This window comes from Oryx dammah, unplaced genomic scaffold (genome assembly GCF_014754425.2).
Source record: "Oryx dammah isolate SB20612 unplaced genomic scaffold, SCBI_Odam_1.1 HiC_scaffold_19, whole genome shotgun sequence".
NCBI classification, from domain to species: Eukaryota; Metazoa; Chordata; class Mammalia; order Artiodactyla; family Bovidae; genus Oryx; species Oryx dammah.
The window spans coordinates 28,447,855-28,470,457 of NW_024070203.1; the positions used below are offsets into that span (position 1 = coordinate 28,447,855).

At 43.4% G+C, this 22,603-nt stretch overlaps 1 long non-coding RNA gene across 2 annotated transcripts; it reads right to left on the reverse strand.

Annotated features, from left to right (window-relative positions):
- Positions 1-1,384: 1,384 nt before the first annotated feature.
- LOC120878935 lies at positions 1,385-22,162 on the reverse strand. 2 transcript variants are annotated; one of them, XR_005724670.1, is made up of 3 exons: positions 22,030-22,162; positions 13,192-13,290; positions 1,385-1,746 (listed from the first exon to the last, which is right to left on the reverse strand). It is a non-coding gene; the product is annotated as an uncharacterized LOC120878935 (long non-coding RNA). The 2 variants fall into 2 exon arrangements; XR_005724671.1 differs by lacking the exon at positions 1,385-1,746 and adding an exon at positions 7,998-8,505.
- Between the last annotated feature and the right edge of the window lie 441 nt (positions 22,163-22,603).

Sequence of the window (22,603 nt, forward strand, 5' to 3'; positions counted from 1 at the left end):
ATTGTTGAAGAGACATTGATCTCGTAGGGTAGTCAAGACAGAGTAAACGAAGGGGGTTGTGAAGGAATGTGGTTCTGATGTCAGACACTTCAAGTTTGAATCAGTTACCTAATCTGTGAGTCTTAGCTTTGTCATTTGTAAGAGTAATAAAACCCATTTCACAGGATTATTATGAGTGTCAAATGCCTGGCATTCCCACATGGGATTCTATAAGATGGGAGGAGGAGGACAGTCAGGCAAACACATGAAAGTATCAGTCTTCAGAATCCAGGTGCAGGATGTGTCTTGGAGACACGTGGGCTCTTTCCAGGGTTCTCTCTAGTTGTGGCAAGGGTTTAGTTGTCCCACAGCATGTGAGATCTTAGTTTGCCCAAACAGCAATTGTACCTGTGCCCCCCTGCACTGGATTCTTAACCACTGGACCACCAAGTAAGTCCCTCCTCTTGTGTTTTTTTAAGATGGTACATATAGGAAGGGGGCTTCTCAGGTGACTCAGTGGTAAAGAACCCACCTGCCATGCAGGAGACCCAGGTTTGATCCCTGGGTCTGGAAGATCCCCTGGAGAAGGGCATGGCTACCCACTCCAGTATTCTTGCCTGGAGAATCCCATGGACAGAGTAGCCTGGTGGGCCACAGTCCATAGGGTCACAAAGAGTCTGACACAACTGAGCATGCACATAGATATATATGACAATCACTATGTGCTATGAAGGGAATCATCCAGAATGAAGAAGAAAACGTGACGGTGCAGAAGGAAGAGGAAATAATTGGGAAGGCTAAGTGCTAGAGACAGTGGTGGGAGCTGGACTCAGTGTGTGTGATGGCAAGGCAGGGGTCTTGCCAGGGAGCAAGGACCACAGAGGGTTGGAGCAGAGGGGAACAATTGTTGGGAGCTTTGTAGACTTGGCAGTGAAAAGAAGAAATTCTCCTCTAATTGTTTCTGTTTTCTCCGTGAAAGTGAGGCTGAAGGAGAAGATGGGAGAGATTGGAGACAACAGGTGGTGAAATCACCCTTTGGGACAATGGGACAAAAATTGACCAGAGAAATAAAATGAAAAGGCTGTGTGTGTCTGAGAGCCCTCTTAAAAATGATGGTCCCCAATTTGAAGTGAGGTTACTCAACATTACTGAGTGCTCTTCTCCAGCCTTATTCAGCTCACTTGGTGTACAAGTCAAGAAGAGGAGGCGAGTTTTGCCATCTAACAGAGGGAGAGAGGGCAGGGCTGATTGACACAGCAATCACGGATTCTAAGCTGAGCAAGAAAGTACGTGCAAACAAGCACACGTCACGTTCACCATCACCGCCATCTTCAACTGCCAGAGCAGTTGTTACTTTCACTGGTGTTTTAAAGCTACGAAATAGAATTTGCTGTAAGACATAGCATTTTATTTGCTTTTAAAACTTAGTTTTTAATATCTATAAAGATATGAAAGACCTTGGGAAAACTGGATTTTTTTTAATCTGTCATGATAGGCTCCCTTTTTTTTTTTTTTTTTTTTTGACAGAGTACAGATAAGACACAGGAAAGCCTGGGAATGACTTTCACAGGCAATCTTCACCCACATAAGGGTCCGTTTCTGAGAAACCACGTGCTCTGCTGACGAACAACTCAGGTAGTGGAGGGAGGCAGATCTGGCCTCCAAGCCACTTTCCGTCACTGACTGACTCTAGCCAGGTTGCTCCACTTTTCCACCCCGGTCTTCTTGGTCATGTAATCAGGAAACAGTAGCATGTACCTCCTAGAACTGCAATAAGGATTAAGAAAATCCATGTAAAGTGCCTAGCAAAGTGCCTGCTATATACCAAACATTCAGTAAAATATCATCCTATTCCTTTATTAGATACTGACTTTCCCAGTCTCCCTTATGCCTAAGAATGTCTAATTGACCTTGTTATGGCTTATGAGAGATTAAGAGAAGTCATCTGAGAGGCTTCTGATTTTTTTTTTTTTTTTGGTTTCCTATAAAGGAGGCAGGCATGATATAATACACATAAGAGTCCCCAGCCTGCGTATGTGCACACACACACACACACACTCTTTCATCTTTCTTCCTTGAATTGGGATGAAATGCTTGGAGCTGTGGTAGCTATTTTGTGACCATGAAGTGATAAACATGAAGGCAACAGTCAAAAGCTAAAGACAGAAATGCTGAAATGAAGAATTGACTCTAGATCCTTGATAAGACCCTAGAGCTGATGAACCAACCTCAGAATGCTCTCCTCCAGAGTTTTTAAGTGAGATAATAAGTGCTTGAGTATTTAAGCCACTATTAATTAATTGCCACAGGACTTCCCTGATGGTCCATGGCTCAGACTCTGAACTCCCAATGCAGGGGGAAAGGTTCCATCCCTGGTCAGGGACCTAGATCTCAAATGCTGCAGCTAAGAGTTTGTATGCTACAACTAGGAGATTGCATGCCACAACTAAAGATACCAAATGCAGCCACAAAGATCAAAGATCTCGTGTGCTGCAACTAAGACCCAGCACAGCCAAATAAATAAATACTTTTTAAAAATTAAAAATTCACATGTACCCCCATGGCGGATTCATGTCGATATATGGAAAAACCAATACAATATTGTAAAGTAAAATAATAATAATAATAAATAAATAAATAAAATAAAAAATCAATTGTCACTCACAGCCTAAAGCACCCCTAATTGATTCAATAATATTGTCTATTAGCATTTATTCCAAGCTCCCATCATTGTTCCTTTTTTGACTTGGAGCAGGGAGCCACATCTCTGAGTACCAACTAGGCATTATGAGAGGCAGTACTTAAACCAGGTCATCCACAGTAATGTTGAGCTCCCCTATTATTTTCCATAAAGTCCTCCTCTACAAAAGCTCCAATGATAGCTTACAGTGAATGATGTAAGATTTGTGATCTCTAAAGAAGATTTAGCTTCAGGACCAGGGACCAGGCTTGATCACTCAAGAGCTTTTGTGTAGCAGAGTTTTATTAAAGTATAAAAGGGACAGAGAAAGCTTCTGACATAGACATCACAAGGAGGACAGAGGGTGCCTCACTCGCTAGTCTTAGCAAGGCCTTATATACTTTTACCAGACCCACTCCCACAACATACATCTTAAGATAACAACATTAGTTAGAAGATTCTTGTTAAGGAGAAACATATCCTTGAGCAAGATACATTGTTGTATTGACAAAGACAGAGCAATGTAGAAAAAATGTTTGTCCTTTTCTTCTCCTTGAGAGCCCCAGACCCTTGTCTCTTTCTCAAGGGTCCTGGACTCCTTATCAAACTACCTAAGGATGAACTCTCTCACCAACACAATCAGCAAATGAGGGGCTCTTATCCCTGCATGACTAAAAAATGCTTCTCAGAGATTGCTCCTTATGATACCATATTTGCAGTCCCCCTGGACCAATCCCAGTTTCTTGTGTCTCATATGTCATATTAACACTATTCTCACTGCTCTGGGTCATTTCCTGGGTATTCCACTCTGCTTCAATGGAAAAGCTTCTAATTCTGAGAACCAGGTTCCACAATTGCCCATGAGGGCAGAGAGATGTGAACATGTGAGCAAACACAGAAACTTAACAAAGTGCTTACTTAGCACAAGGGCTGGTCATAGTGGTCTCTCAATGAAAGGCCACTGTTATTACCACGCTCATGACCATTACCAGTATATAACACAGTGGTTGTCACTTCTAAATTCAGCTCCTCCACAAAGGGATAGACAAGCCCTGTCCTTCTAAGTCCACCCACCCTCTGTGACTTAGAGATCAGGACTTCTTCTGAGGTGGTGTGTTCCCAGGGCGGGAGGTGAACCCCAGGTTGCTGGTAAGTGAGCAGGTACCTGATAGGTTACGTGAAGAAAGAGGCGGGACTTAGATTGACCATTCAGAAGATGAGTCAGAGCCATGGTGAAGAATCACACCCTATCTTCCCAACCTGGGCTGAAAGTCAAGATGAATTTTGCATTATTCATCACCCAACAAGTATTTATTGAGGTACATGGCAAGTGCTCAAAATTGTACTGTAAAATTCCCCTGGAAAACAAGGGAGACAGTGAGATATATCCTGCAGAGGGGATTTATGGCTTGATTAAAGGCATTCATTCCAGGAAAACATCCTCAGGTCTCAGCCATTCACTTTCCCGGAATTCTAACTGAGGTACTAAGCTGGAAGATCCCCAAAGATACACACCAAACTGCCAATGTGCTCTCCTCTAACACATACACGGCAGCTCTATAAACAAGCCAGTCCAAGGCAACTAAATGATGATGTGGTGGGACTCCCCTTTATTTGGTGCCAAAGCAATAAGCAACCTCCTTGTGCACTGATCTCTGCTCTGCCCCGGTGGGGAAACACCATAGTGAGTGAAGTAGTGCAAGAGGGCAGGAGCACAGCCAGGACACCTGCATGTCCACTGGCAAACCACCCCACCACCTCCACCACTGAACTGCTGCACAGCTACAGGCAGATCACAGAGCCTCCCCGGACTGCCATCTCCCATCTCCCTAAGTGCCAAGTGAAGGGGCCCAAATCAGTGACTTCTGTGATGGTTATTTTCACGTGTCAATGTGGCTAGGCCATGGTGCCCAGGTGTGTGCTCAAACATTATTTTGGATGTTTATGTGAGGGTGTTTTGGGTGAGACTAACATTTAATCTGTGGACTTTAATAAAAAACAAACACATGGATACCAAGGCGGGAAGGGGGAGTATGGAATGGATTGGAAAGAGACTGTTATGTATAAAATAGGGCTTCCCAGGTGGCACAATGGACTTCAAGTAAAGCAGATTCACTTCCCCCAAGCAAGAGGGAATTCTGCCAGAAAATGGCCTTTGGACTCAAACTCGTCTCTTCCTGGGTCTCCAACCTGCCAGCTTAACCTGCAGATTTGTTTTATACTCTTTCTGAGCCTCCATAATTATGAGAGCCAATTCTTTTTTTTAAAGTATTTATGTATATATGTATGTGTCTATATTATATATAATATGTATATGTATGAATGTGTGGTTGGTTGTTGGTTGTTTCTCTAGAGAACCGTAACTAATACACTCCCCCCCAAACTCTTTTCTAGTTCTAAGATGCTGGAGTCTGACTGGTGGCAGAGGGGAAGGTGGGGGCCCATTTCTCAAGCTGTGGCTCCCCAGGGCAGGGATGTCAAAATGATCAGGACAATGTCCTCTTTCAGAAGGACTTATGCAATGGGCCTCCTCAGCACAGCAATAAATGCCAGGAGTTCCAGAACTGGGACACTATGTACTGTGGGGTATGGACAGAGATAAACTGATATGAACGCAGCCAAGAGGAACCCAAGGTGGGATGTTAGGCAGCCCACTGGGTTTGCCATCCACTATCAGGACCTCCCCAGATACTCACCGCATTATGACGCTGTTACCTCAGAGGCAGGAAGCAAGGTTTTTTGGTTTGTTTTTTTTTTTAATTGTGATGGATGAGGTGTTGCTGTACAGCAGAGTATCTGCTGCAGAGTAGACAAAGAGCCTGCCTCTGCAAGATAGAACTGGGGGAAGGAAGAGGGAGGGAGAGCAGACTGATGCTGAAACCCATCTGGAGACCATAGCATCAGAAGCACCTGCCCCACACCAGCTGTCATCTGGATGCTCTAGGACTGTTTCGTGGCTCTTCCTTAACAACTGCAGGCAGATCCCAGCCACAGCTTTCAGAACTCAAGAGGCCACAGGTGGGAGATGGCAGCTCACTCTCAAGCTCCACTGCAGTCTCTTCTTCCTCCTTAAGTCCTGTGTGTCCTGTGTTCCATCCAAGGCCCTCTTCTCTTCCATTCTACAAATGTTGTCCCCAAACTTCACCCCTTTTTGGGTGAACCCCAAGTCCAGACATCCAGCCCTCCTGTTCTCCTGTGCCCCTGAGCAAAGCTCCCGGAGAATACAAGCGTCATGAGAGCAAAGACGGTCACCTCCTGTTCTCTGCTATGTCCTCAGTGCCTGGAACAGCTTCTGGACCATAATCAGTGATTAATAAATATCTGTTTATTAATCTATGAATTGATGAATGAACTGCACACAGCCACATGTAGACATCTCCACTTGGGCTCTCCTGGACTCAGCGTGTATAAAACCAAACACTTGATTTTCCCTTAAAACCTGGGATCGTCATTTTGGTGGCTCTCTCCACCACCCATTTTCTTGCTAAGACCTGAAATCTGAACATCACTTGAATCTCTTTTGCTCTATCACCTCCAAATTTCAGTGAGTCTCCAAGTTCTAGTCTTCTTAATATTTCTTACGTGTTCAGTTTTCTCTTCCTTCACCTAGAATGAGGAAGGAGGCACCATCATTCCTTTTGTAGTATAGTCATCTGTTGACCTTTCTGCTTCAGCAATCAGCCATGTGACAGCAAAGCCCTAAAGTTCTGACACTTATCTGTATGCATGACGGGGCAGTGGTAGAGGAGGTAGTTCCCAGAATTCTAATACTCCCTTCTTATTTGCAGAAAATCCTTCACTAAGTGAGAGATGGTGAAAGGCCCGGCCTCTGACTTCCTGAACAGAAGTCAAGGGAGCCGTTGTACCCTCCCTGCAGTCATGATCACATGACTTGGCCCCCACCAATCAGAGGCCTCCTCCCTGGGGATAAAAATCTGGTGAGAGGAAAACAAAGAGGTAGGTTCACTCAGAATTTTTCCGTGCTCCAGTGTTCTTGGGGGCTGTCCCAGCAGGGTGGCGCTGGCAGTGAGTCCTAACCAGCAGACTGCCCCTGGGGTAGGCCCAGGACTGTGTTCTCTGTAGCCTGGCTCCCTTGGCCCTGCCTGCTGCCCAATTCCTGCTCTCCATCACTCTGAGAAGTGAGCAGTAGCCTTCTGACACATCCCTCTTATTAATAAGTTTACTAGAATCAGTTTCTGGGCTATACCTAAGAGCTTTGACTGCCAAATCTGGTGTTGCGTGTCCTTAGCTCCAGCATCTAACAGAGTGCTTGGTTGTTGTTGTTGTTGTTTAGTGGCTAGTCGTGTCCAGCTCTTTGTGACCGCATGGACTGTAGCCCATCAGGCTCCTCTGTCCAGGCAAGAATTTCCCAGGCAAGAATACTGGAATGAGTTGCTATTTCCTTCTCCAGGGGGTCTTCACCAGCCAGGGATGGAACCCATGTCTCCTTCATTGGAAGGTGGATTCTTTACCACCGAGCCACCTGGGAAGCCCAGAGTGCCTGGCAGCTAACAGGTAATGTGTTCAGTTCAGTTCAGCTCAGTTGCTTAGTCGTGTCCGACTCTTTGTGACCCCATGAATCACAGCACCCTAGGCCTCCCTGTCCATCATCAACTCCCGGAGTCCACCCAAACTCATGTCCATCGAGTCCGTGATGCCATCCAGCCATCTCATCCTCTGTCGTCCCCTTCTCCTCCTGCCCCCAATCCCTCCCAGAATCAGGGTCTTTTCCAGTGAGTCAGCTCTTCGCATGAGGTGGCCAAAGTATTGGAGTTTCAGCTTTAGCATCAGTCCTTCCAGTGAACACCCAGGACTGATCTCCTTTAGGATGGACTGGCTGGATCTCCTTGCAGTCCAAGGGACTCTTAAGAGTCTTCTCCAACACCACAGTTCAAAAGCATCAATTCTTCAGCGTTCAGCTTTCTTCACAGTCCAACTTTCACATCCATACATGACTACTTGAAAAACCATAACCTGACTAGACGGACCTTTGTTGGCAAAGTAATGTCTCTGCTTTTGAATATGCTATCTAGGTTGGTCATAACTTTCCTTCCAGGAGTAAGTGTCTTTTAATTTCATGGCTGCAGTCACCATCTGCAGTGATTTTGGAGCCCCCAAAAATAAAGTCTGACACTGTTTCCACTGTTTCCCCATCTATTCCCCATGAAGTGATGAGACCAGATGCCATGATCTTCGTTTTCTGAATGTTGAGCTTTAAGCCAACTTTTTCACTCTCCTCTTTCACTTTCATCAAGAGGCTTTTTAGTTCCTCTTCACTTTCTGCCATAAGGGTGGTGTCATCTGCATATCTGAGGTTATTGATATTTCTCCAGCAGTCTTGATTCCAGCTTGTGTTTCTTCCAGTCCAGCATTTCTCATGATGTACAAAATGTACAGTATGAAAAGGCAACGAGTTAGGGATGAATTATAGAAGGAAGAAGGGAAGCAAGGGAAGGAGGGGAGAAAGAGCAACGAAAAACAACCATTCTTATTCATTTTTGACCTTTCGCAACTTCTCAGGTGAGCTTGGCAGTAGGGAGAGAAAGGTTGGGGAATTATAGACCACTCTATGTACATGAGCTTCAGTGGGATTTGTGCTGTTTGTTTGTTTTGTTGTTTTATTTTGTTGGGTTATGTTTCATTTTGTTTTTCAGTACTGGAATTCTCCTCCCTCTTCACTGGCTGCATCTGGGAGTCCTTAGGAAGTGTGAGAAAATGTACCATCCCAAATTCTGAGAAATCACTAGCGTTCAACAACCTCCGGGCAATAAGTTGACAGCCAAGTAAAACAGTGACTCCAATATGACTCCCTGAGCAGGGAAAGCAAGGCAAGGAAGGAGCAGAACCTGTGTGATTACGGAGAGAGAATAGGAAGCTGAGATTCTGGGAAGGCACATAAATAGAGAGCTTGTAAAATTACCATGCTTTATAAAAACCAACTGAGTATAAACAAGTTTTCCAAAAATCATTCTGGCATTCCCTTGGACCCAGTAATTACACATCGAAGCACCTATCTTAATGAAGCAATCAGAAATATGGACACATGTATCACAACTACTGAAGCCCGAGCACTGTAAGTCTGTGCTCTGCAACAAGAGAAGCCGCCGCAATGAGAAGCCCGTGCACCACGACTAGAGGGCAGCCCCCTCTTGCAGCAACTGGAGAAAGCCCAAGAGCAGCACCACGGCCCAGAGCAGCCATAAATAAAATAAAATAAAAACAAAATATGGACGACAGGGAATTCTCTGGTGGTCCAGTGGTTAAGACTCCATGCTTTCAACGCAGGGGGCATGGGTTCAATCCCTGTCTGGGAACTAAGATCCCACATGCCACATGGCCAAAAAATAAAAAGAAATATGGGCAGTTTTTTATGTATAAGGATCATCACATTAATATCATTTATAACTAGAAAAACAACACTGAGGAAATAGTTGAGTAATACATGTCTCTTTGATACAATGGAACATTAGGCAGGCATTAAAAATAATGTTCACAAAGGGGTATTAAAAGTTACAAGAAAATGTGGTGACATAATGTTATATGGAAAAGACATGGGAAAGGAGCATCTCTTCAGTAAACAGTGTTAGGAAAACTAGACATCCATGTGCAAAAGAATGAAATTAGACCAACGTCTCATACCATACACAAAAATCAACTTAAAATGGATAAAAGACTTGAATGTAATACCTGAAACCATAAAACTCAGAGAGGAAAACATAAATGACAATCTCCTTGATATCAATCTTGGTGGTGATTTTTTGGATTTGGTACTGAAAGCCCAGGCAACAAAAGCAAAAATAAACAAGTAGGACTACCTTAAAGTAACAAGCTTCTGCACAGCAAAGACGCCATTAACAAAATGAAAAGGCAAGCTATCAAATGGGAGAAGATATTTGCAAGTCATATATCTGATAAGGGGTTAATAAAAGATGCTTGCTCCTTGGCAGAGAAGCTACAACCAACCTAGGCAGCATATTAAGAAGCAGAGACATTACTTTGCCAACAAAGGTCCATCTGGTCAAAGCTATGGTTTTTCCAGTAGTCATGTATGGATGTGAGAGTTGGACCATAAAGAAAGCTGAGCACCAAAGAATTGATGCTTTTGGACTGTGGTGTTGGAGAAGACTCTTGAGAGTCCCTTGGACTGCAAGGAGATCCAACCAGTCCATCCTAAAGGAAGTCCTGAATATTCATTGGAAGGACTGATGCTGAAGCTGAAGCTCCAATACTTTGGTCACTTGATGTAAAGAACTGACTCATTGGAAAAGACACCGATGCTGGGAAGGATTGAAAGCAGGAGAAGGGGACCACAGAGGATGAGATGGTTGGAAATTGTCACTGACTCAATGAACATGAGTTTGAGCAAGCTCTGGGAGATGGTGATGGACAGGAAAGTCTGGCGTGCTGGTTGCAGAGAGACTGAGCGACTGGACTGAACTCATAGAACTCAATAGCAAAAACAAAGAATCCCATTTTAAAATGGGAAGAGAATAGACATTTTCCAAAGACATACAGATGGTCAATAGACACATGAAAAGGTGCTCAATATCACTAATTATTGGAGAAATGCAAGGCAAAACAACATTGAGATCACTTCACATCTACTGGAATGCCCATTATCAAAAAGACAAGAAATAACAAGTGTCGGCAAGGATTTGGAGTAAAGAAATCACTTGTGCACTGTTGGTGGGAATGTAAATTGGTGCAGCCACTGTGGAAAACACCATGGAGATTCCTCAAAAAAACTAAAAGCAGAACTACTGTGTGATCCAGTAAATCCATTTCTGAGTGTTTATCGAAGGCAAACAAAAACAGTAACTCAAAAACATAAGTACACCCCCTGTTCACTGCAGCATTATTTACAAAACCAAGACATGGAAGCCACCAAAGTGTTTATCATTGGATGAACAGATAAAGAAAATGTGCTATATGTTTTTAATGGAATATTATTCAGCCATTAAAAGAAGGAAATCTTGCCATTTGCAACAACATGGATGAAACTTGAGGACATTGTGCTAAGTGAAATAAGTGAGATGGAGACAGACAAATACCATATGGTCTTACTTACACATGAAATTAGAAAAAAAAAAAAACCACTAAACTCATCAATAGAGAAGAGATTGGTAGTTACCAGAGATGAGGGTGGGGAGCAAAATAATGAAGGTTGTCAAAAAGTACAAACTTTTAGTTATAAAATAAATGTCAAGGGGCTTTAACGTGCAGCATGCTGACTATAGTAATATTGCGTTCCATATGTGAAAGCTGCTAAGAGTTCTCTTCTTATAAAAAAAAATTGTAACCATGTATGGTGATGGATGTTAACTAGACTGATTGTGTTCATCATTTCACAATATATACAAATGTCTAATCATCACATTTACACCTGAAACTAATATAATGTTGTATGTCAATTATGTCTCAACTTTAAAAGTAATAAAATACAATTTAATAAAGAAAAGGTGCATGTAAAATAATGAATAGAGCATGGTCACAAACAAAGAAAAATACCTATATGAGAACAAAGACTAAGAAGGAATTATCAAAATGTTATCAGGGGTTGTCTCTACATAATGGAATTATGTAACTTTCTATAGTTCTCTACAATGGGTCAATATTAATTTGTTGATCAAGAAAAAGGAAATACAGTAAAATCCTGGAGTTAAAAATGAAAATTAGATCACCAGTGCTATACTTTGTTTTTTGGTTTTTCATCATTTTATCTATTTATTTATTTTAATTTTATGTGTGGCTGCCCTGGGCCTCTGTTGCTGTGCACGGGCTTTCTCTGGTTGCAGCGAGCAGGAGCTCCTCTCTAGCTGTGGTGTGTGGGCTTCTCATTACGGCTTCTCTTGTTGCTGAGCACAAGCTCTAGAACACAGGCTCAGCACCTGTGGTACATGAGCTTAGTTGCCCTGCGGCATGCGGGATCTTTCTGGACCAAGGATCAAACCCATGTCCCCCGAGTTGGCAGGTGGATTCCCAACCACTGGACCCCTCCAGGGAAGTCCTCATATTTTACATTTAATTCAGAGTTTTCGGGTTGATTCTGAGGCTAAAGAAACCCTACCTTCTGCCCAATCACTTTACCTGCCACCTGCCACCTTCCTCTCAGGTGAAGTTTGAAAGGAAGTTTCTGCCACCTCCTGGCACGTAGTCCCCTCCCTTCCCCTCATGATTCTAGTCCGTTTCTCTCACCGCAACTTCACCCCTACCTTCTCAGATCTTTAGTATGGATTCATCAACCTGGTCCACGGGTGACGCTTCTTTCTAATGCGCTACTCTCTCAGGTAGGTGTGTCTCTAAGAGGATGTGACAAGATAACCCATTTTCAGTGACTAGGACGTGTGGCGTGTGTCACAACCATCCACCCCTTGAAAACTTTGGGATGACAACCCCTGATTTAGCAAGACTCATCAGTTCCGCCTAGACCCTCTGTCTGAACGCTGAGGAGTTGCTACAGGTTTATTCACTCATAGGTCCAGCAGCTTAGCACATCTAATGCGGAGAAACAGTTATGCACATCCTGTCACAGAATTAATATATTTCCTCATCAAACACACAGTTGCTCTTTACTCAGTATAATATCACAACCTTTGTATTAATCTCACTTTCTTCTTGCAACAACATATTCTTCTTGCAATAAATGTTAGAACAAAGCTCATATAATTAAATACCCTTGTCACTAAACTATTATACAGCCAAGTTCAACTGCTCATCAGGTCTGCTCCCACTTGTTCTGAAATTGTACATAAAATAGACTGTTAGTGTTAATCGCCTCAGTAAAAATAACATTTATAATATAATAGCAATGGCTCATTATGTGCCAAGCACCGTACCACACTCATAATATCCTTTAATGTTCACAAGAACCCACACAGAAACTGAGGCATAGAGAGGCTGAATAACTTGCCCCAAATCACACAACTAATAAGAGTGGAGCTGGCAGTCTTTCTCAGAGCACCCTATGCACTCCCTTTCCCTTTCACGGGTTCTATCCCATCACCGCAACTGTGTCTCCAAAAAGAGAAATAGTTCTTAACGTCCCCAACAAACAGCACTCTTAAACTTCTGCTTTTGGTATCCTAAGATTCTCTCTGTTTTGCAACTCAAAATTAACTGTTCTAAAACCTCACACCTTCATGTCTCCGGTGTTTTTGTTTTTTCAACTTAAGTATCCATCTCATTTTCTAATGTTATTCTTATGCATTATTTTTAGTGTTTTTAGAAAGTTTTCTAAGTGCTGAATCCCCTCTCTTAACATGTTTTCACATTTTAAAAAGCCTACCTAGAGGAAGCAGACTAGAATCATTCTAGGAGCTGGGTACATGGTCAAGTAAATATTATTTTAATAAATGGGAAAAAAATTAATGAAGCCAAGAATATGCATGGTGGAATTTGGTTTGTTGGCAGCAGTCTACTAAAGAAGATATTTTTGAGTTATCTTCCAGGGAAAGCAAAACAAATCAAAACAGAAACTAGTGCTCGTGCCACTTTTTCAGGCTCAGGAAATGGGAACCCACAGAAATTTCTACCTAATGATTTGACCGGCCAGGAATTTTCCCTGTCTGCTTTCAAGGGGTGGTCCTCCGAGGTCTGGCTGTGATAAAAGCGGCAGCCATCAAGAAGTGACTCTGAAAAGAGAAGAATGAGACAGGGAAAAGAAAGCTAGCTAGTAGGTCATGTGACTGCTAAATTTCAACTACAATTGTAAGATGCCAAGAACTATTGTCCAATTGATAAGATAGCATGAGTCAAAAACTAAACATGTGACAACATTTAGGTTCATGGTTGTAACCATAATGTTAATTTATAAAAATTAACATTTGAAGATGGGTGAATGTGCACCTCTAGGAAGTGGGGTGGTGAGGTCAGGGGAGAGCAAAAAGCTTTTTTATCTCACATATACCTTCTATACTATTTGAAATCTTAAACAAGGAATAGGTATTGCTATTGTTCTTCAGTCGCTCAGTTGTGTCCAACTCTTTGCCACCCCGTGGACTGCAGCACGCCAGGCTTCCCTGTCCTTCCCTATCTCCCAGAGTTTGCTCAAACTCATGTCTGTTGAGTTGATAATGCTATCCAACCATCTCATCCTCTGTTGCTCCCTTCTCCTGCCGTCAATTTTTCCCAGCATCAGGGTCTTTTATTGTTGCTATAATAGAAAAATAAAATGACCAAAAATTACAATAACGTATACATACATATAGTATCTATCTATATATGTGTATACATGTGCATATATACATGGAAACATGCCTACCATGAATATATGCACATGTATGTATATACATACATCTTTTCAAATATTCTTTTTTCCTTAGGGTGGTTTGTAAAGCTCATATGGGTACCTATTTTCACTTCATCAACTTCTGTATGCTTTCCAAAAAAAATGAGTGACTCAAAACTTTTAGTCAAAGGTCCTTCTATTTAGATAAAGAAATAAAAACACCCTTTCTGCTGACATTTACAGAGAAGCTACAATTACTAGAAAGCAAGGTGCTAGGCGTCGAGATGCAGGATGAATAACTCTAATGGTTTCTGATTAAGATGAAGGTAAAAAGTGCAAATGGCTAACCTTGATGATAACACAAATGCAGTAAGTGGTAAAACTGAAGAAAAGAGCTCAAGAACTCCAGATGATGCCAAAAAGAGCCTCAGTCACAGGTGTGAGCTCTTCCTTGGTGGAGAGGGGAAGAGTCTGGAAGGCAGAGTTTGCAGTTACTTCCACTTGTCCAGAAGTTTGGGAGCTGAAGGACACCCACCTCGGTTCTCCCCATTTGTCATCCTGCTCCAGACAGGTCTAGGCCAAAGCAGAGGCCAGGATCCAGACACAAAGAAATCCTTTCCCTACCTCTGCCTCTCTACAGCCGGTTTATCTTAGGAGCCAGGAAACTAGAAGACTTTCTGAGTCTCCCTAGAGCCTAGATCCCCAGAACTCTGGGCCAACATGTAAATCTTATTCTTTTCCAGGAACTGAGGGCCTCTGAAAACAAGAGGCATACAGACCACCCCATGCTTATGAAAAGTTGTGGAACCCTCCCTAGTAACCAGTGAGGCAGCAATCTGGTGCTTCCATTGTCTGCTCATCAGATTGGCAGAATTTTCAAAGACTGGGCAAATTTATGTTGTTGAGGGTGCAAGATAAAGGACACACCCATTCATTGCTGGTTAGGGTAGAAACTGGCTTAACCTCTTGGAAGGGCAGGTGGAAGCAACTCCATTAAGTTCACATGCAAATCCACAACTGAAAACCCCACTAGGATATCTTTGCAGAAAGATATATGGACAACATGCTAACGTGGATGCTTGTAATAGCAGAACATTATAAACAACTGAAATGACAATCAATGAAGATACAGTTAAATTGATGGCAACATATCTATCTTAGGAATACCAAGTGAAACAATTAAAAACAATAAGGCAGATCTCTGTCTTGTCACAGGTAGGATGACAAGCAAACAATGCAAGTATCATAGAAGTACAGGGTGTAATCTGACCTGTATTTTTAAAAATAGATGTGTTTGTTTGAATTCAAGTGTCAGAGAAAATGTCCCTTGTCTAAAATTTTATTACATGTATTCATATTTCACTTACTGAATTTTTATAGTGAAAGAAAATAAGAATATTTTTAAATTCCTATTTCACTTATTGAATTTTTAAAGCAAAAGAAAGAGTATTTTAAAATATGACAAGAGAAAGTGGAAAGAATTTTTTTCTTTTCTCTTTTTTGCTGTGCCATGTGGCATATGGGATCTCCCCTGACCAGGGATTGTTCCCTCTGCATTGGGAGTGTGGAGTCTTAACCACTGAACTGCTGGGGAAGTCCCAAGAATTTTTAAGTCAAAGGAGACCAGTGGGCTGCCCAGAACTCTAAGTGGTGAATTCAGCACAGTCCAGGTGTTGGTCTCCAGCCCAACAGGCTAAGTAGACTTTGCTATACCAGACCTGAGAGTGGTTTAACCTCCCAGCAGCAAATTCAAAGTAGCTAAGCTTAGTGGTGACTGATGGAGACTTGTCACCTACAGCGAGGTGTCTCAACCTCCGCACTGTTGGCTTTGGGAGCTGGGTGACTGTTGTGCGTGGCGGTGACGTCATGACACGTGTAGCAGCATTCCTGGCCTCTATTCTCCAGATGCCAGTATCACATCTCTCCCCCAATTGTGACAACCAAAAATGTCTCTAGAAGGTGCCAAACGTCCCCTGTGGGGGTGTTGCCAGAATCGTCCCCAGTTGAGAGCCACTGATTTACAGTGAGAAATGTAACTGCCAGGAAAGCCAGATGCTGCTCTGCAGGAAAATGACAAGAGCAACCAAACTACAACGGAAGGTTGCTAGGAGAGCAGGAAGTCAGGACAAAGGCAGTTACCAAAAAAAAAAAGAAAATTTGATTTAAATATCTGATGGCTTTGACCTGGGACAGCCTCACACTCTTCAGAGGAATCTCTGTCTCTGGACAGTTACCTTGGTTGGGCCCTGCAAGCTCTTTCCTCTCTGACCCACACTAACTAGTGGTTCCCCTTTGATCAGCACTTTTTCCCCCTCAGAGAACCAGTGTGGTCCATTGTGTGAATGCTCCTTAAACAGACCCATGACCTTGAATGACACAGGAATGTAAACCCATGGAAGCTGGTGACCTCTGAGGGCACCAGAACTCCAAAGGCCCCACCACAATCACATCCTTGCTTTGAAACTGTTTCATCTTAAAACTCTCTGTGAGTTTGCAAGTATACTTCAATTAAAACCATAAATCTAGGTAAGAATCTGAGGAAAAAAACTGATTTTGTCTTCTGCTCTGCCTTATATGCATGTTTTTATTTTAACAAAAAGCAAATACATTTCCCAAATCCTAAATAGTAAACTTTGGGACATCATGTTGCCAACAAAGTTCAATATAGTCAAAACTATGGTTTTTCCAGTAGTCGTGTACAGATGTGAGAGTTGAACCATAAAAAAGCCTGAACACCAAAGAATTGATGCTTTCAAACTTTGGTGGTGGAGAAGACTCTTGAGAGTCCCTTGGACTGCGAAGAGATCAAACCAGTCAATCCTAAAGGAAATCAACCCTGAATATTTACTGGAAGGACTGATGCTGAAGCTCCAATACTTCGACCTCTTGATGCAAAGAGCTGACATTGGGAAAGACCCTGAAGCTGGGAAAGATTGAGAGCAGGAGGAGAAGGGGGCATCAGAGGATGAGACGGTTGGATGGCATCCCCGATGCAATGGACATGAGCTTCAGCAAACTCCGGGAGATAGTGAAGGACAGAGAAGCCTAGCACACTGCAGTTCATGGGTTGCAGAATCAGGCTCAATGGAGCGACCAAACAACAACAACAAACTTTGGGAAGCTACACAAGTTTCTCCTGTGGCTTCACACTTTCCCAGGCACCTGCCAAGGTATAAAGGATAGACAACTTCCTGCTCTTCCCTCATCTCATCCAAGGAGAATATTTCCATGAGCTTGAAAAAGTTCAAAGTTGCTTGGGGAATCTTCTTTCTTGAGGGCGCCTTGTGCATCTATCTGACCTCCACAAGTGTACTGTTTACACTCCCAGGTCCAAGGAAAGTCCTTTCATTGTCACCCGTACTGAGTAGCTCACAGCCCCAGCAGCAACTGAGCTCCAACAGCAACACAGACAAGAAAATGACATGCTCAGCTTTCTCAGTAGAATTCTAGTTAAGACAAATGCTGTATGATTTCATTCATCTGTGAATATTTACAATTTTTTAAATAAAACATTTAAAAGCTAAACGAACAAACCAAACCGTACAAAAATGAACACATAGATACGAAGAACAGAGCAGTGGTTATCAGAGGGGAACAGGGATGAGGGAAGAGAAAAATGGTTAAAGAGGGTCAATTGTATGGTGACAGAAACAAAACCTTTGATGAGCACGCTATAGTCTATATAGAAGTTAAAATATAATATTGTACACATCAAACATATAAAATGTTATAAACCAATTAAAAAAAAAGACAACCAAGTGACTCATTTTAAGCAATATTGCTTCTTGAGATTTTTTTTTTTTTTGGTAGAAATTTCTCTTAGCAAAAAAGAAATTGGGGTGGGGAGGATGGTACATGGGAGGCTCTCTTTCTAAATCAGACTTCCTTGGAATTTTATTTTCTCTTATCTGAGGGATTTTGTGTTTTAATGTGGGGTCAGAGGGCAGATTAAATATAGTGTATTTCAATCATGGCTCATTTAAAGCATGTGTCAAGACTGACTTTTGCAGGGGATGGAGCACTCATGGTTGAAGAAAAACCACAGCAAGGGAGCTGCTCACGAAATGCTGAGCTCCTTCCGTCTGTTCTCAGGTCACAGAGTTGGACCCTGCAGTCTGGGACAGGTCTAAGATGTTCTGAGACAAACACTTTTGAGGTTTCAGTCATGACTTCATCAACCTCACTTTAGTATCATTTGGAAGCCTACTTTTTTTTTTTCGTGTTCCCATCTCTCCTCCTCCAATCCCTTCTTTATTTATATGCCATAAATACAGAATCTGAGAAAGGACAGAACTAGTCACATCCGTTTCCTCTGATTCTTCCCAGAACTGGGATGGAGTTTCATGTTTTGCTGTTGCCTCCCTTGCCAATTCTATATGTGATTTTGATGTACTTTCATCATTAATAGTTTCTTGGTAGAACAAGATTTTCTGTTTTTACAATTTCTCTGAAAAATGACTAAGAGAAATGGGCCATGGATCTTCACCTTTTCTTCCCTTCAGAATATTTTTCAAAGACTCAAATCTCCATCCTCTTATTCTCGTCAGTAATTGGAAACCCTCTTGAAAGTTAGCTTTGTGGAGAGATAAGCAAGGCATTGGTTCCTGCAATTTCTAGAGACATGGAAAAAAAAAACTCAGCCACACCAGGGACTATTTACACAGGCAGGGGGCAGAGAGAGATGAGAAGCATAGTTCTGCAAAAAGGGGTTTCATGTTAAGAAAAGTAAGGACCAGCATGAATTAGGCGGTATGTCAGAGCATAAAAGTAACCCAGTCCACTTCAGCCTAGAAGGAGAAATCAGACCAAGAAGGCCACACTGGGATTTCCCAAGGGTGCAGGTTTGATCCTTGGCTGGAGAGCTAAGATCTCATATGCTTCCTGGCCAAAAAGCCAAAACATAAAACAAAAGCAATATTGTAATAAATTCAACAAAGACTTTTTATTTTTTATATAAATTTATTTATTTTAATTGTAGGTTAATTACTTTACAATATTGTATTGGTTTTGCCATACATCAACATGAATCCGCCACAGGTGTACATGTGTTCCCTATCCTGAACCCCCCTCCCACCTCCCTCCCCATACCTCCCCATACCTCTGGGTCGTCCCAGTGCACCAGCCCCAAGCATCCTGTATCATGCATCGAACCTGGACTGGCAATTCATTTCATATATGATATTATACACGTTTCAATGCCATTCTCCCAAATCATCCCACCCTCGCCCTCTCCCACAGAGTCCAAAATCCTGTTCTATATATCTGTCTCTTTTGCTGTCTTGCATACAGGGTATTGTTACCATCTTTCTAAATTCCATATATATGCGTGGTGTTTTTCTTTCTGGCTTACTTCACTCTGTATAATAGGCTCCAGTTTCATCCACCTTATTAGAACTGATCCAAATGTATTCTTTTTAATGGCTGAGCAATACTCCATTGTACCACAGTTTTCTTATCCATTCATCTGCTGATGGACATCTAGATTGCTTCCATGTCCTGGCTATTATAAACAGTGCTGCGATGAACACTGAGGTACAATTCTTTCAATTCTTTCAATTCTGGTTTCCTCGGTGTGTATAACAAAGACTTTTAAAAAAATGGTCCACATCAAAAACAAGTCTTGAAAAAAAAAAAAAGGTCATACCAGGATGGGGCCAGAAACACATGAGGATTAAGGCTGTTTGTTTTGGACACAGGCAACTTGGGTTTGAACCAGCTCTGCCATTGTATTAACTACAAGTGACTTAGGCTCTCTCTGCTTTAATTTCTCATATGAAATGGTGACAATAGCATTGCTTCAACAAATGTTAAAGAACACCTAGTATACACCAAGCACTCTTCTAGATCCTGGGAGGTGGGGAGGGGACAACAGAGGGCAAAACTTTCGTGATCACTGCTCTTGGGGAGTTTACATCCCAGGGAGGAGTGATGAGAACACAGAACAACAGAGGATGATTTCTGTAACAAATGCTATAAAGAAAACCAAACAGGATGATGTGACAGAAATTGGTGGGAGAAAGAGGGCAGTGAAACATTAGAACAAACAGCTGACTGATGGATGAAGGATGGAAACAAAACCAGCCACGTGAAGATGAGGAGAAGCACATTCAGGCAGAACCTGCTTCAGAGGGCATTATTTCATAAGGACTCAGTGAGATAAAGTGTGGAAAATCTTAGTGCAGCACCAGACACAACAAATGGAAGTTGCTCAACAAACGGAGGCAACCATTATGATTCAGAGGGCTTGGGGAAATTCCCCGAGTCAGGGCATGAGGAAGCTGGGTGAGGGAATGACAAGGACATCAGGGAGGAAACTGAAGTCAAAGGGTTGACAGTGTATCCGCCACCATGCAGGCCAGATGGAGCAGAGGAGTCAGGGGAAGCCCATGAAGGACACCAGGACAAACTGCAGAGCTCAGCCCCATCCAGAAGGGGCAGCTGGGCACACTCCACTTCCCTCAGTTGCCCTCATCCCTGTGACTCGTCCTTCTGGTCTGCACACAGCAGGACTCTCAGCTCACCCTACCCATGCACCTCCCGTCCTGTACCTGGGAGGCCTCCGTCCCATCTGGTCTGGACGCTTGGGCAGGAGGTGGGCAAACAAGTCAGACAGCATCCGTCTAATCTCCTGTTTTATAGATAAGGAAGCTGGGGCCCAGGGAGGTGATAAGATACTAATGGGAAACACAGCTCCTCTCTCAAGCTTGACTACAGCTTGTGCCTCCATCAGTCAAGGAGCCTGTCGCTTTCCACCTCGGCTTTCCCTATGTCTGTCCTATAGCTCAAGAGACGGCATGAACAGAGCAGCAGGGATGGGGAGTGGGGGTCACCTGCCCAGCCAGCCAACTTTGGTTATCCATGAGGTCGCTGATGCCACAGTGAACTATCCCCCACATCCAGAGAATGAAGCTCCAGGGCACCTAGTTTTCAGAACTGTGAGAAGAATCTTCTGGCAGGTCATGGGGATGGTGAGGAGACCATGATACCATTATCAACCATTATCATGGTATTATCGACATTGAGGGTACTCGTTGAGCAGGCCAGGTACATAGCAGGGCAGGACGGTAGGGACCAGCTGTAGAAAACAGATCTGGTGAAAGGAACAATTCAATCATCCAAAGAGTATTAATGGTACCACCTCAAACACAGAGCTGCAGGGACTTCCACGGTGGTCCAGTGGTTAAGAATCCACCTTCCAATACAGAGAAGGCAGGTTCGAACCCTGGTTCCCTGGTTGGGGAGCTAAGATCCCACATACAGCAGGGCAGCTAAGCCCAGGCATCAAAACTAGAGAAGCGCTTGTGTTGCAATGATGAGCCGGCACACCACAGTGAAGACCCGGTGCAGCCAAAATTTAAAGATTAAAAAACAAAAACACGGAACCGCAGAAGGTAAGAGAAATAGTGACATCCCCTTCCATTTGAAAACTGCTTTCTTGTCCCACCCAGATGGCTTACAGAGGAGACAACCACAGCCAGCTCAGGGAGGTTAACTCAGATGTTGTGATCCCCCATGCCCTGCTCTCATGAAGTCAAAGCCCATGATACTGGAGTACACCTTCCATGGATGAGGAACACAAGGTTCCCACCCATGAAACCATAAGGTAACAGCATCACACACACAGGCCCACCCCAAGAGGACCTGCTGGTCAGGGCTCCAGACTTCTGAACCACTTATACTTCCTGGATGACCCCACACACTTTTCATCTGCAGACTCTGTAAATACTCTTTCCTTTGCCTGAAATCCTATTCCTCGTGTCTCTCCCCAGCATGAACCTCATTCACCTGGCTAAAGCTTATTTATTTTGTCACAACATAAATATCACCTCCTCCAGGAAGTCTTCAGGCTTCCCTGATATCTCAGACTGTAAAGAATCCATCTACAATGCAGGAGACCTGGGTTCAATTCCCAGATTGGGAAGATCCCCTGGAGAAAGGAATGGCAACCCACTCCAGCATTCTTGCCTGGAGAATCCCCATGGACAGAGGAGCCTGGCAGGCCACAGTTCATGGGGTCGCAAAGAGTCGGACACGACTGAGCAATTAACACAACCACAAGCAACCAGGAGGTCTTCTCTGACACTCACGGTTGGTCCCCAATCCATGTGCCTCCCTGGTACTTGCTGCCTCTGAGAGCACTCACCAACCACACTGACTTGTAATGGCTGGATTGTGTTTCTGTTGTGTTACGTTACACTGCATTCCATGATGGCACACACTACGTCGTATTTGCTGGTATATCCCCTGGCCTCGACAAGCACTTGACCGGGGGTCATCTACAGAATCATGAACAAGGGCAGAGCCCTGCCCTCTCAGGGCTCACAGTGTGGACGCTCACAGCCCAGGATGTTTATTCCACAGCACGCTCACCCTGAGAGCCCCAGGCCTCTTATGGCCGTCTCGCTCCCTCTTTTAGGAATGTCTACCCTCCCTCATCGTCAACAACTCCATGTTAGTCAGATGGGATCTGGATAATGCCAACCCGCTCTGGAGCCAGCCAGCTCCTCGCTGCAGACTGGGCACCAGTCCATCTGATTTTCTCCCCTCCACTGGCATGAGAGGCCCAAAGGCAGCCAGAAAATCAGCCTTGGGAATATTTGGCCTTTCCAGGCCCTTGGGATGAGAGTATAAAACTCTGGTCCAGGGAGACAAGCTAACCACCATTTCCCCTATTGATTGGTGGGAACTCCTTGCATTCATTTAGCTACCTGGACCCA